The following is a 12703-nucleotide window of genomic DNA, read 5'->3' as shown; positions in this document are numbered from 1 at the left end:
ATTTCAACTGGAATGCCGCCTTAAGTCAGATTTCTGACTCTGAAAGTCGGAAGAACCTCACCAGCCCTGACCTCCACATCCAAGATGGCTGCCCCGCCCATCAACATCAAGAACAAGTTGTAGTAATAGTTGTGTCTCATTAAATCAGTCATACACACAGCACTGTCCAACTTCTATATTTGGACATGTTGCTACAATGTTTGTATGAACAAAATACAGCGAAAATGGGAAATGTTCTATTTTGATCAGTGGCTAACCTGGCTAGAACTAGTTTTCTGACTTCTAAACTGGAACTATTCAGAGTCGGGTGTGAGCTTACAGAACGGAGACAGTGGAAACAAACATCTGTAGCTACAAGTCATGGACAGACAGTGTGACGCTAACAGGGATTCTGAAGAGCAAACCACCATAAATGTTTGTTTGGTGGCTCATTAAACAAGCTAACGTGAAGGACAAGACACGTGTTCATGTTTGGAAGTTAAATAAAAAGGAGACTTAGCAGGAAAGCTAATGTGGGTTGTTGTTTAGACTCTGTGGCTCTTGTGTTATGTAGCAGGATGCGGTCAGGCTCAGTGTGACCGTCTGCGCTGCCAATACTGGTGATCAATCCACTCACTGAACATTCTTGCTAGTCTCTTGAGACAAATGTCATTTTGTTGGGCAGCCTTTTTTTATACTCAGCACTTTTACAGAGACGTCTGTGCAGGTGAAAATGGCCAACACTGGCTCTTGTGTTGAACCCGAGTCCCTAAAAGAGAATTGAAAATGGCAGAAAGGCAATTTGGAAAAAGGCCATAAAGACTTTTAGAAACCATAAATTGGCTCAACACGTTAAGCAGTGCTACTTCTACCATCTGTCATGCAAAAATGTGTTTCTTTATTTGTCTGTATATAAATATTTGAAAGGTATTACGACATTTTATTAGTATATAAAACTGAAATGAGCCTGAAAATGGGTTCCCTTACCTATAATCAAAGTGTCAAAGTGATTTTAAGTCAGTTGACATTCGTAGAGAAAGAAGTTATTTGCAAAAACATTCCTTTGTCCTGTTGAGCCACAGGGGGACAGAGACATAATGTGGACAAACTTTTTCTTAGTCTGTCAAAGTCAGTATTTGGTTAGCAGTTGTGTTCACAAATCTGTGTAGTTTTACATCTAAACTCACCATTCTTGACATTTTTAGAATATTTTTGAGCTGATTGAAGAGCTTCTCCATATAAATAACAATTAGGGCTGGGTTGGTCTCAGCACTCAATATCTTTAAGGTATCGACTGAAATAAATGGATACCAAGTCGTATGGAAGCACCTCCCTTCAAACGATACCTGCGACGATACCCAGCTCTAATAACAATATTAGCAAGTGTACCTTTCCTCAAGAAAGCTACACATGAGTAAATTCTCAATCTCCTTAGATTAAATATAAACTGATGTTCCTCCCTTTTGGTTACTGGTTCTTTTTCCTGTTAAAAGACAAGATGTCTCATTAACAAAGTAGAAAAAGAAAATCTAATTAGGTTGGACTTTGAAGGCGATTGATAAAGGTGCCAAGTGGTGCAGGAACTGTGCAAAGCCAGTGCAGTTAACGAGGAGCTTGTTAGCAAGAGAGCCTTTGATGAGCTGGTGTTTTTTTCTCACTTTAAATAGGACTGTACTTCAGTCTAAATGGGGGGGAGGGCGCGGGGGGGGTATGACATTATGACTTCTCAGAAATGCATGTGGAGCTGATATAATTCAACAACAGGAACATAAATATTCTGCAATCCACCTTTAAAACTAAAGCATCAGTTAACAAGCTGACTATGCTGGTGTGTGGGCTGTGGCTGGGGTAATGCAAAACACTTCAACACTGAAAATAATGAAATTACTTCTGTCATTTTTTATGACCATTAATCTACATATTTACTTTGGTTAATACTTCTCTGCAATGTTATTATTACTGTCAATGATATTAATGAAATTAGCTAATTTAATTAAATGTAAATCATTCTAAATGTTCCATCTGAGTACAGATGAAAGGCCTGGCAGACCCTGTAGTGATTAAGCCAGATTTTAGCTGGTCACCCCCCGACTCATTTCGGTTTGAGGGGTGTCATGCTGCCTGATATTGTTCCAACCTGCCCAGGGACTACAGAAAACAGCAATTTTGACATTACATTAATGCCCTGAACAATCAATGATCTGGCTGTCTGATGATCAGTTGGACTTTAACAATGTCAGAAATGTTGGTGGGGTGTGTGCAGTTTGAGCCGATTTCTCGCATGGCTGCTGTCAGAAGATCCTTTTTTTGAAATGAGTATATTTACATGGCATGGCTGCAAACTGTAATCCTGACTCTGATTGCTGTGATATAAAAACTGGACTTTGCAGCAGAACACAAAGATCATATTGTCTGCATCTTCCAGACATCTGGTTCCATATTTGTTTTTTTCTTACTTTCCATTCATAGTAGAATTCATAAAGTAACAATGCCTTTCTCTCTTTTTGTCAACACAGTCATCTTGTTTGAATTAACTTTATAGGACTTGTCACTAGATAAAACTGAGGTTCTGGTCGTGTGGCGGGCCGAGTAAAACGTATACTGCGAGTTAACACAACGAGCAAGCTGGAGACCAATATTTACGACATGTACCAACTGTTTTGTTGTAGGGTCAAACCAGTTTATACATCTTTTCTGACAGGATTTAATTGAATTAATTGATCTAGGGTTTACAAAAATCATCTTGTGGTTTGGAGACGGCATTACTTTTTCTTTGTTTTAGAGGCCTGACACACTAGAAATAGATTTCTAGAAGCTTCTTGGCATAGTAACTACTCACTCACAAGGTTAGTTGCTGAACTACTGTAGCTGCTAACACGCTGGCTAGCCCAGCGCAAGCTTGCTGAATGTCAGTTAATTCAGTTCAAACTGTGTTGAAAAGGCATAGCCTATTTGTGCCAAACTACATTAACTTTGCTTTTTATGGTTTGTTTGTTTCTTAACCCTTGTCTTATCCCCCGGTCAATTTTGACTAGGGAGGACAACAGGCGTTAAAGCGATGGTTCAGCGTAATTTCGACCTAGCGTCATATGGACAGCTTTAGCAGTTAGCAGCAGAGTAAAAGCCATCAGGTAAGTGTTTATTTTAATAAACTCCTGGTGTACTTACAAACTTTCCAATGCATCAATTTATGAGTAAAGAGCCTATTTGTACTACTGTAGAAGTTGGATAACAATCCAGGCATTATTAGTGGGGTCATTTATGAGATACACTGGTGGTCCCGTTAGCGCCTGTACTAAGCCATTTGGCTGATGGCTCCAACTCCACTATTTTGCGACCAAATGAAAAAAAGGGCTGAGACGCTGATTAGATAGACCTCATGGTGCATATGACGCCAGGTCAAAATTACGCCGAACCATCGCTTTAACTAAAAAATTAGGTATAATTTAATTTAAATGAGACCTATTGACCATCATTTCCAAAAATATGTGTATAGTCTGTGGTAAAACGTTTTTTTGACCAGGGAGGACAACATCTTATCCAACAACGTTTTGTGAGTCCATCGTTAAATCTTTGAAAGGCTGGTGTGGTTGTAGTTGAACTTCAACCCAGTTCAGAGTCAGTTAACCACTAGTCCACAGGTGACCATCACACCTTGGGAGAACATATTCATCCCATAACACAAATCACAAATTTGACTCAGGAGGCTTTGTAGTCTGTGCAGCAACACCTCCTTAGACCCTTGATTTGAACAGGGAAATACTCCTTAAATCCCTCTCCCAGCTCGGACAGACGTGCAATAGATGATGTGTGGACAGAACAGAACAAGGGAGACAAATTAGAGAAACAGAGCCTGGAACAGAATAACAAAACACAGTGTAAAGGCTAAATCCTTTAGTCCTCAAATGACTTCCCTTCATTTCCTGGAGCATCACTCAACTGGAGAAGTGATCGGTGCCTTTTGTGCACTTTATCTCATATCATACCTTCCAACGACCCTCTCCATCACTTCCAAAGAAAAAAAAAAGCCATTTGTTGTCCCTTCACGCTCTCATTTGTGTCACACATCCCGAGGCTTTTCCTTTCACCAACAAGCCGTTACATGCCGCTGAGAAACTGGCTTACACTCCTTAATTGTGTGTGAATCCAAATTTCTTTTTTTTTTTTTTTTTTTAAATGCCTCTGGTGTTTTCTGGCTGCAGGGAGGAAAGAGAGAGAGCTTTCAACTGGCAACCTGACAACGCTTAAAAAGCATCTTTACCGGTTATGCAATCAATGTGCTGTGTATTGTTTGTTCAGGATGGGACGAGTGCCATTTAGACAGTTTAATTTTCACAAATCACATTAAATGCTATGAGGAGAGTGTTAAAAAAAATGTTTTTTAAAGTCTGAAACAGGCCCGGGCTCTTGCGGTATTAGTCATCCAGACCAGACAAGTGCAGGCCACGCATATATTTGCAAAGGATTAAACGGTGTAAGCGAGAACGCCATCCCAGTTAACGTCTAAATCAACTCCAGACAATGCTGTTAACCTGTTGTCGTCCAATATGAGCTCTCATCAAATCTGACTTTAAAGAGAGATCAAATATCTGCCAGCAAAGTGAGATTATTCACCTTGTTTCTCAGGCAGGTTTTCTCTCCTTCTTCTGATATTGCCTGTAAACAAGAATCTTTCAAGATAAGACAGAAAAGAGCTTTAGCATCAATAAAAATTACACTTGTTTTAACTTGGGAGCTCTGGCTTTTTTACAGCGAACACACAGAAACCACTTTTAATTCTATTCTGCTGCATTCCTCTCTTTACTCGCCACCCTTCTGGCACTCTGGATATCCCCGTTGGTGGCGAGAGAGGAGGAGGAGGAGGAGGAGGAGGAGGAGTTGGGGCTCCGTGTCTGGTACTACCAAGGAGCAGAACGGAGAGCGCACAAATACGCTCGGGCTTCTAGCCTAAAAAAAAAAAAGCCTTCACCCTCCCCTTCTCTCTTCACTTCTGAGCTCTCCATTATTCAACAGCAAGAGTGGAGTAGAGGTCGGGGGAGTGGATGGGTGGGGGGATAAGGGAGGGTATGAATGTATGCATCGTGGGCCAGGACACCATCAGCGCCACAGCCGATCTCAAACGATGACATCATCTCTGCAGGACTGGCAGGGGACGGAGGCTTGAGCTGCTCTCGCCAGGTGCTAGCTGCTATTCCAGAATGTGTATATGTGTGTGTGTGTGTGCGCAAGTTATCCACCACTGTGCTTGTTTCCTATGTGACAGCAGACCTCTAGATTTGGGTTATTTTTCGGGTTTAACTTTTACTGCAAGTTGACAAATAGACGAATAGACGATAAAAGCAAAATTGGGCAACGCGTTTATGAGCGTTTACAAGGTCCGAAAGCTAACCTTGTTATTGTGTGGAATGGAGGCGCTTGATAGAAAAGGAGAAATATTAAAATTCCAGTTTTATCTTTAACGCTGAATGAGAATAGGTGTAAAGTCGTTCCACACCGAGACACACAGAGAGAGAGAGAGCTCCGTTTGAAATGCACTGACGGCAGCTGCACAAACTCGGACAAAAAAAAAAAAAAAAACGGACAAAAAAACAAATTAAGATGTTTTCATACTAGAGCTAAAGTGCTGTGTTACCATACACACACACACACACACACAAGCGCGCGCGCACACACACACACACACACACACACACACACACACACACACAGACAGACAGAGAGCCGGCTGTTGTGCCTCCAGCCAGAGTTCAGGGAGTTAAGAATGAGAGCCAGTGTTTAATTTTAAGGAGGCGCTGTCATCATGCAAGCGTTGCAGGTAAAGATGCGTGGAGTGTGTTATGAAGGTGTATGAAGTGTGTGTCTGGTGGTTGGAGGAAGCTGTGTGTGTGTGTGTGTGTGTGTGTGTGTGTGTGTGTGTGTGAGTGCGTGCGTGTGCCAGGTGATTTAGTGTCATTCAGCAGGGCTCTTTCATTGGTTTAAATGCAGCGTGAATGGACTCAAAAAGGTGCAGGCATACCACAGACAAAGATCTGGGGTTTGGTGCATTGCTTCTTTTTTTATCTCTGAAATGTTGGAGGTAAACATCTATCACCATGGAAGCTGTTAAACTGAGCTTTCCAAACAAGACCTCTCAGCAGTGTGAGCTTTTATTGGGTCACTGGTCGGCCCGGTCAACACGCTCACCAAACACGATGGCGTTCAACCACAATATCTCTCGACATTTACTGATAACATTGTTCTAATGATGTATTCCTACACTACACATGGCCCGTGCTTTCCAGTGTTGGCACTTAGCATCGAGGGGAAAAAAAGGATTTAAGTGAGAAATGAGAGAGAGCACCGCATGTAAAAAATAGTTAATATTTCAATGATTGCAGCCATACAGTGTTCTAGTTAATGATGGGTTAAGTATAGCCCACTGCTAAGGACCTAATGTTAATAACTCTCCACTCTCAACCCTTCTGTAGTGGTAACGCCTGTCACAATAATTACGTTATCGACTTATCGTACAATAACGTAATTATCAACCTCATCATGTCTTTATATGGACTTATCAGTTTTGCCACACTTCACATTAGCAGCTAAGAGGCTATTCATGTCACATAGGCTAAGCAAGTACATCCTGTATTATGTTATTATATTATCATTATATCAGTGGTATAAAATGATCTTCAAATGACAATAATATTGTTTATCGTGATTATCGTGACAATATATCATCCAAGAAAAGTAGTTACGACAGGAGAAGGTTAATATTAGTGACAAGAGAAATAAATGACTAGATCCATAGTCTGTTTAATTACAGAAGACCTGCTGCACCCATACAGTGTTATAGTTAATGATGGGTTTAGTATTGTTGTATATGTTAATAACTCTCCACTGTCCAACTTTCTTTCATTATTTAAAAAGCTGTGTACACTCAGACACATTACGTTTTTGTTCAGTCAGACCTTCTTCTAACCTGTTAGTTCATCTTCCCTTCATGTTTTATATTGCCTTTACTGGTTTGAGAGGCTGAAAACAGCACCCCTCCCTTTTTCTGTGTAATCAAGAAGCATATTCCAAGGAATCTGAATCGAATCAACTCGTCACCTGAGTGTAATTCTTAGGTAAACTGAGTTGGATCAGTTCAACATTTATATTTCCGGAAACTGACAGAAAATAAGCATCGCTTCCTGAGAAAAGACGTGCCCAAACACCAATAGTTTAAAACAACTGTGCATTCACACTGCATGGCTGCTTACTGTTACACTCCACACTACACCAGCACACGATGATTAAGAGGGCTAATTGTAACGCTGGGAGACCAAAAATAGCAGTGACACTGTCTGAGAACAACAAGAGCAACAGCAGCTGGTGAAAGAACAGCAGATATGAGGATTTAAAAGTGTTTGACTTGTCATTATGATGCTTCTGTCAGCAAGCAGAGTTCATTCATCCTACACCACTGACCATGAGCTGTTAACACAGACAGGTTTATGAACTAAGAAGCTAATGAATCAATGAGACCCAACGCGTGATATATTTTTAGAACTATTGTACAGTTTCTCATTTTCAGTGTTTGCTGATACTTGTTGATGTGGTCATTTTAGATTAAATAGAAAAATAATCAACAATAATTTTGATACATTTTTTAAGCAATACTGCTAAACTGTCCGGTTCTCAAATGTGAGGATTTTTCTATGTAGAATGAAACAGTCATGAGTAAATGAGACTCTTCATTTTAGGTCATTTTGTACATTAGTATATTGTTGTTGTCCGATGAAAAAACGTACTGTATCTCCAAAATTTCAACTTTTCAGAACTTTAATGCTAGCTATGTTACCATCCAAATGAAATGCAGATTTTAAGTTAATTTAAAGAAAATCAGCAAAAGAAAATTCAAGAGGACGTCATTAAAATAGCTCCAAAAAGGGTAGAAAACATGATGGAAATATGACATTTATGTATGTTTCATGGATGATAAGAGATTTACATTTTTACATATAGTAAATTTAACATCAATAACTTATGTGTTCTAGTTACTTAATTCCATTCAGAAAATATGTGAGGTTATGATCATAATCAGTCAGCAAAACTGAAAACAAGAGCAGGCAAGCAAGACACCCACTGGTTGTCTTGGCGATATCTGTTCCAGTTTCCACTGACAGGGCACCAGTTTGTCTATAGCAACCAAAGGACACACTGGGTACAGGTAGCATAACAGTCTGTTAACAGCTGCTAGAGCCTCTGTCACTACAGTGTGTTCAAGAACAGAAAAGAGAGATTGAGGATGAAGAAAGAGAAAGTTGGTTTTGGTTTTTGGTTATTAAAAAAATACAACATAGAGTGTGTGGTGTGATCTCCTACATTTTGGGGGTTTTGGGAACACCTCAGCACCTATGCTCTCCCTCAGAAGCTCAGACATGGACTCACAGGTCCTGCCATTTTTGCTGCCCTTGGGAAGGTTTACCATTGGAAGGGACCTATTCTCCAAATCATCAAGGCGGTCCAGGGGTTAAGTATTCTGTATCTGCAGCAATTTTATGGTTGCTTCAGCTGCAATGAGTCTTTCAGACTCTGTGTGGTTTGTTTGTTTACAAAGCGGGCCTACAGAGGATTGAAAAGGCTGGATTAATGTCTTAATCAGAATAGATATACAGGGTTTCCACCAGTGTATTGTAAGCCTGGCAGCCCGCTGGGCCTGTGCATCTGACATTTTTTTTAATGCATTTTAAGATATTTTTTTAAATAAAATACATTATACAAGTAGATAGCTCATTTAAGAATCAGCTCAGTGTGGAGCGAGTGTGCAGTAGAGAGAGAGAGCTTGTGACAGTGAGGCTGCAGCTACTGGAGCAACCCAGGTATCATCAGAGAGTAGGCTGAGCAGCCTTACAGCTGGACAGTTTCTGTCCAAAACATGCACAGAGACCCAGGGAGACATGAGAGCAGCTGCTCACTAACTACTACGTGTGTTTACAGCAGAGAGCAGGAGAGAAGACAGAGGTCTCACTCTGCTACTCTGTCCTGACATAGTCACAGAGCAGGCGCTTTCAGTTTAGAATTGTGATGTCCCTCGTACACAGTATTTTTAACATGCTTAGTATTTTACCATCTAGAGTTTTTTTATTGATACGCAGCAGGCATAGCAGGTTTTTTCTTTAACTAGGAGAACAAATGCTGTAAAAATATTCTCTCCTTCCATCAATTTTAGATGATGACAGACTGTAGCTACAGCTAGCTCTTAGGCTAAAGCTAGCTTGACTCACCAGCTCCCAACCAGCACAACCCTTTCACGCTTAATGGACAGGGTTAGAACCGGTTCCTAATCAAACACTGGTTAAACAGTGAAGCTCTGTTTCTACATTGTGTTCAGACTCAGAGATAATAAAACAGTTGCAGTGATGGTGAAAACCTGTGTGCGTCTACTTTTCTCCCCACACAGAAAACTGATCAGCACGTATGGAGAATGTACCTGCTTAGCCAAAGAGCAGCAATGGCAGCAGCTGTGTGGTTTTTATGGTGACTGTACAAGCCTACTGAAGAATATACTGAGAACATTGAGGCCTATTTCATTAATAGACAGACTATTCTGACCTTATAACAGCCACTAATTGTGAAACGTTAACGATACAATTACCCCAATTTTAAAAAGTGTTACAATTTGGGATGAAAACTATTACTAATTAATACTATTTATTTATATATATATATATATATATATATATATATATATATACATACATACATATTAATCAGTAGAGGCCCCATGCCTTCACTATTTGGAAATGTGACCAATAATTTGGTATTTAAATTGACCCTAACCCTTACTCTCTAAACTGTTCCTCAAGCGTGCTAACATGCTACCGCTGTGGTGCCCTGCAAAAACATTACGGCTGGAACTCTAGAAATATTGATCCATACTGCACATTAAGTGGATTATTAAACTATTTTGACAGTAATTGTTTGGCCCATTGAGTGTATGCATGTCAACTGTAGACAGAGAACACTACGCTATAAAGGACTTGTGAACAGGTCTGTTTGTAAAAGGTCCAAGTGGGCTTGTTGGAGGTCATAAAGAAACAGTATGAATGAGATGCTGACTGAGTTGCACTACTGGAGAAAGAAATGTGTAAAGTAAAAATGCAACTTTTTTAGTAAATTTATGATTTTCTTTATGCATAAGAAATAAAATCTAACTTGCTGTATTAAATTGAATTATACATCAGTTTTTTGTATCGTATTGTGATGAATCGCATTGTGTTGAATCAAATCCTACCACATTGGTCGTTGCTTGTATTGGTATTGCATCAAGGAGTGCATCACATTACCCTCAGCGATGGAGAAGCACAACCCTATCCACCATCAAGCCTCAAACGGGGTGCGTTCCCCACAGATTACAGGTCAATGGATGCATGATTAAGAATGCAAACCGCACTCTGCTCAGATCGAGCCATTATCTCTAATTACAGCTCCCACTCAAGCTTCTTAACAAGTCCGGTCATACAGCTACAAGCCAACAGGGACAACAACAGAAACAACAAGCGGCACCTGACCAGCTAAGCATTTAATAACAACCTCCTCCAGTTGCATCCCTGTGAAGAAACCTGATCCTGATCACACTCTGGAGGCTGTTTGTCCCGTCTGCTGTGTTTGGATTGCGGGTGTCACCAGACGAGGAAGCGGCTGTCTGCGTGAGGAGGCGGGCTGTGTTCTACTGGTGACGGACAACAGAGAAAAAACACTTTCCTTTGATTACTTCTCCCCCTCCAACAAGCTCACATTATGTTTATTCCTGTCTCTATTATCTATTCAAACATATATGATTTTATTACTTTTTTTTACAACACACAGGTCTTGCATGTTGAAACATTTATTAACCCTGTAAACTTAGATAATATTCCAGACTTACATAAAAATTACATTAAATAATTATGACAAGGAGTACTTTACAGCTACTTAATTACTACTACTGGACCATAAACATGGGACTTTTACTAAGTGAATTACTTGCTTAATTACACCATAGTGTGAATGAGGTTTTGCATCTGCTTCTACAGATGTGAAAGAGTTATTTTATCGCTATCTCTTAGGGCCCGACCCTATACTGGATTTTTGGGTCTGATGCCGATACCAATATGAAGCAGTAAAAATTTCTAATATCAATATGTCAACCGATAATCTTATATATAAATTTAGAATATATACATAAACATACATTTTTTTTGTATTGATCCCTTAAATGTAGTTATCACACATTTATGTAATGGAGGCACATGACATCTGCACTGAAACAAACTACACTGGGAATTTAACTAAACTAATTGTATTAACTAAATAACAAAAAACATGTACATATATATTTAACTTGAATTAGAAAAAGGATCAAATATACATTAAATGCTCTCTATATAAGTTAAAGAAATATCGGTACATATTGGAGAACATATACGCTGATACTGATGATAGGCCAATATCGGCCGACCAATATATCGGTCAGGCTCTACTCTCTATGGGCCTCTACCATTAACTATCTTGATCATCTGGCCCGTGACTGGCCCTTGGGTGGTCCCGCATCCAATCAAACCCCTAACCATGCACAGATTCCCTATCCAGACAATTTGTGTTTATTGTGGAACTAACGCAGGTTCCCAAACCAGTTCAGTCCTCTGTTAAGTTTCACAATGACAACTGCCCTAACTCTCACTTTCATTTGGGAAGGAAATGTTTTCCCAGGCAATCGAGACTGTTGCAGTTTGTTCCGAGACGCTTCATTACACCTCTTCAATCACCGTGGTTTCGGTGTCCGATGGTTTTATAATGCCGGGAGGGCTTGGAGAGCGCAGCAGCACGGTGCACAATGTCGGACGACTGGATGAAATGTCTTTCTAATGAATGACAATGTTGTACCGGCGCTAATGGCTCCACTGATACCAACAACCATACGCCAATTCTGCAAACCAACACCTATGTCTGACTGCTTTGTATCACTAAGTATCATACTGGACACAAACAAAGCATGTGTGTAATCACATGAGAGTTTAATATGTTTAAATAAGGCTAATTTACAGTAGAGTCTGGAAAAACAGCTGTAGCAGCTGCTGAACTGTTAGAGGTATAAATGTTTGCTTTCAAATCTAGACAGAATGGGGTTGGTGAACTGGAGCTTGCAGCAATATGTTGTGTTCTGTCATGTGTGAAGGCACCTCTACCCCAAAGCCCTTTAAATAAAATGACTATTTCCTGTTGCTTTGTCAGACACTTTGTTGTCCAAATAATTGAAAGACTAGATTCAATTTTCACCTAATTTAACAACTTGTAGTAGAAGCTGCATTGGTTGATGGGGATATGATGGGGGTAAAAAAGAAGGTGTGTTGTCACAGTTTCTTAACTCACACCTTTCTGCTAATGTTTCCAAAAATGTCTTCAAAGTCTTTGTGTGTGTGTGTGTGTGTGTGTGTGTGTGGCACTTGACTACTAAGTGCACTAAATTGCCACCTTTTTGAATGAAGTTTGGCTCCATAGCTTAATTGCTTTGGATCTGTGTGGTCCCTGCCTGGAAACCTGAACATAAACTTTGCAAATTCAATTCCAACACGACTTACTCTGGAGGCAAATAAAAGGCAAACAGCAGCTACAATCGTTTGTCCCTCATCTCGCATTAGCATCTCTGTTACACAATCATATTGTTTGGTTTCCTTCTTTATCGGCGGTCGTACACAAAGGCTTCAAATCTAAAAAA

General features: G+C 40.0%; 1 protein-coding gene across 1 annotated transcript in view; it reads right to left on the bottom strand.

The window, feature by feature from the left end:
- sorl1 (sortilin-related receptor, L(DLR class) A repeats containing) overlaps positions 1 to 12703 on the bottom strand; it is a 93686-nt gene that overhangs the window by 80188 nt on the left and 795 nt on the right. The gene's annotated exons all lie outside the window — the stretch shown is intronic.

This window comes from Scomber japonicus, chromosome 6, assembly GCF_027409825.1.
Source record: "Scomber japonicus isolate fScoJap1 chromosome 6, fScoJap1.pri, whole genome shotgun sequence".
NCBI classification, from domain to species: Eukaryota; Metazoa; Chordata; class Actinopteri; order Scombriformes; family Scombridae; genus Scomber; species Scomber japonicus.
The sequence above is the reverse complement of the archived record's forward strand: the minus strand, read 5'-3'. Positions and strand labels throughout refer to the sequence as shown.